The following is a 3,616-nucleotide window of genomic DNA, read 5'->3' as shown; positions in this document are numbered from 1 at the left end:
CATATGCATGGGATTCTGGGATGAGATGAAGAAGGTCATTGAAGTAGACATTCCATAACAATGGTCCCAGCACGCTTCCTTGTGTAACACTTGCCCCAATAGGATGTCTTGGTGATTCCGTTCCATTGAGAACTACCCTTAGAGATCTACCATGAAGATGATCACTGAGGAGACATAGCGTAGAGCCTGCAATTCCCAGTGCTTGAAGTTTTGCTAAGAGGCCCTGGTGCCACACCCGGTCGAAAGCACCAGCAATGTCCAGTGCTACCACACAGCTGACTTTGGATTCATCCAGTGACTGGTGCCACTTAGTGGAGAGGTTTAGCAACAGATCAGCAGCAGAGTAACCTTTCCTGAAGCCATATTGACGGTCACAAAGTAGTGAGTGGTAGTCAAAAAACTCTGTCATTTGTCTTGAGATTATTGTCTCAATAATCTTACCAGTGATTGACAGGAGTGATACTGGTCTGTAGTTGCTGATTTCTGCTCTGCTCTTCTTTTTGTGAACAGGGACTACATTTGCCTCTTTCCACAGAGAAGGCCATTTACACTGTACTAGGCAGTGCTGAAAGATGCGAGTTAGAGGTGCTGCTAGCTGGTCTGCACATCTTCTCAGCAATCTTGGGCTCAACTTGTCTGGGCCCACAGCCTTTTCTTGGTCAAGCGATTTAAGAAGGAAATGCACCTCCTCCTGCCTTATTGTCACTACTGACAGTTTTGACACAGTTCTTGCAGCTAGCCAAGGAGGGTCCCTTGCTGGATCAGGAATTTGCATTTTCGTAGCAAAGTATTCGGCAAAGAGGTCCGCTTTCTCTTGACTACTAGTAGAGGTGGTCCCATCCTGTCGATTTAGAGGTGGAATGAGTTCATCAGGCAGATAAACTTGTCTGTCCTTGACCAGGGACCACCAGGTTTTGGAACCTACCCTACCTGATGCTAGCTTTCTTTTTGTGTCCACCTCCCATTTCGTATCGAAATCTTCATGTTTATCTATAACAGACGAATATTAATTAAAGATTTGTATTTTAGACTAATATGAATACAACGCTTGAAAAAAAAACAATGATATCATATGTCGTACGATATTATATAAGAAGGGTATTTTTAGTCGTGCTAAACTTAATTATGGTTTCCGCTTGATGCTTAAACTCAGAGTCAATGATATGTCAAAGTCTCGAGTCGGGAGAAATTTCCCCTTTTTTCTGAGAACTAAAAATCAGATTTTTTTTTACAGGTTACAATGGTGTCGCCATTTAAGCCATCAAAGGTGCTGGAAAATGTTCATGAGGTAGTCTTCTCAGGCGGGGATCTTTCTCGTCAAGTTCCAAATTTGTTTACTGGAAATAAAATGACAGCCCCTACGGCAATGATGACGATTTTGCCGGACCTTTGTGTTGATGCTCTAGGAACGAAAGAAGTTCAAAATTTACTGAAGGAAGATTTTGACTTGGTTCTCCTCAGCGTGTTCGTGTCTGAGTGTTTTTTGTCATTAGTTCATCAGATGAAGGTACGTCATGTACTACGCCATCTTTTATGCTACTTTTTTTACTGCTTTTGTATTAAAATACTATGAATTTAATTATCAGGCGTAAGTAAAAATATAGGCGTAAGTAAAATATAGACAACAGTGAAGGCCTCTCAATTATTATTAACTTATTTTTAAAACATTATTATTATATTTATGGGATAGTTTTTAACCAAGATGAGTCATACAGCAGCTGGGAATGAGAAACTATCAGGTTTGTTATCAAGAGTTTCAGCAGCATGACGGCATCTTCCCACCGCCATCATCGTAGCCATAGAGAATCCTAGACGCGCTGAATATTCAACCACGTATGAATACTTAAGAACATAAGAAAGAAGGAACACTGCAACAGACCTACTGTCCCATGCGAAGCAAGACCATGCCCCCTCCCCCCGAATTAGCCCAATGACCCACCTAGTCAGGTTACTTCCACTTAAGGAAGGAACAAGGCATCAGACCTAATAGCACAAGCTAGTCAGGTCCAACTCACACCCACCCACACCCACTCATGTATTTATCTAACCTATATTCAAAACTACACAACGTTATAGCCTCTATAACTGTACTCGGGAGTTTGTTCCACTCATCCACAACTCTATTACCAAACCAGTGCTTTTCTATATCCTTCATGAATCTGAATTTTTCCAACTTGAAACCATTGCTGCGAGTCCTGTCTTGGCTGGATATTTTCAGCACGCTATTTACATCCCCTTTATTTATTTCTGTTTTCCATTTATACACCTCCATCATATCCCCCTAAATCTACGCCTTTCGAGAGAGTGCAGATTCAGGGCCCTCAGTCTATCCACATAGGGAAGCTTTCTGATTCATGGGATCAACTTTGTCATTCTCCTCTGTACGTTTTCCAATGCATTTATATCCATTCTGTAATACGGTGACCAAAACTGTGTAGCATAATCTAAATGAGGCCTAACCAATAATACCTGGAGAGTTTGCCTGGAGAGAGTTCCGGGGGTCAACGCCCCCGCGGCCCGGTCTGTGACAGAGTTGAAGAACAACGTGAGGATTTGTATTATTTATACTTCTAAATATGAAGCCAAGGATTCTGTTAGCTTTATTGCGAACACTAATGCACTGTTGTCTTGGTTTCAGATTATTGCTAACCAGAGCTCCTAAATGCTTTTCGCAATCAGTAGTATTAGGATATACGTTATTTAGCTTATAAGTGGCATGGTTATTTTCCTGTCCAACATTTGTCTACAATAAACTGCATCTTCCACTTCTCCGACCATTGCATCAGTCTATTCAAATCATCCTGGAGTGCTCTAGTGTCCTCATTAGAATGAACTGGACGGCCTATTTTGGTGACATCAGCAAATTTGCTTATGTCGCTATTTATTCCCTCATCTATGTCGTTTATGTAAATTGTGAACAACAATGGGCCCAACACTGACCACTGTGGAACACTGCTTGTGGCGAGCCCCCAATCTGATTTCTCCCCATTTATGCAAACTCTTTGCTGCCTATTTGTCAGCCATGCCTCTACCCAGGGAAACATTTCTCCTCCTATTCCGTGTGCCTTAAGTTTTCTCAATAGCTTCTGATGTGGAACTCTATCGATAGCCTTACTGAAGTCCATATACACAATATCATATTCATTACCATGATCTACCTCCTCAAACACCTTAGTGAAAAAAGTTAGAAAATTCGTAAGACAGGAACGCCCCTTTGTAAAACCGTGTTGAGATTCATTAATCAATTAATGCCTTTCAAGAAGGCTACGAATTGCCTCGGCAATTATTGATTCCATAAATTTTCCCACTTTGGAGGTAAGGCTTATTGATCTATAGTTCGAAGCTAAGGACCTGTCACCTGCCTTGTAAATAGGTATTACACTTGCCATTTTCCACTTATCAGGCACTATGCCAGTTTGTAGTGATATGTTGAAGAGATAGCCAAAGGTATGCTAAGTTTCTCTTTACATTCCTTTAACACCCTTGCAAACAGTTCATAACTTTATAAAACACTACTCAGAGCGACATGTTATTATAAAGCTTGTTCTCCAACTTGTTTCTTTGTCTTTATATTTGACATTTTTTTTACGGTTCAGTAGATGAGAGCAGCCGTATA

Source organism: Cherax quadricarinatus, unplaced genomic scaffold (assembly GCF_038502225.1).
Source record: "Cherax quadricarinatus isolate ZL_2023a unplaced genomic scaffold, ASM3850222v1 Contig1686, whole genome shotgun sequence".
NCBI lineage: Eukaryota > Metazoa > Arthropoda > Malacostraca > Decapoda > Parastacidae > Cherax > Cherax quadricarinatus.
The sequence above is the reverse complement of the archived record's forward strand: the minus strand, read 5'-3'. Positions refer to the sequence as shown.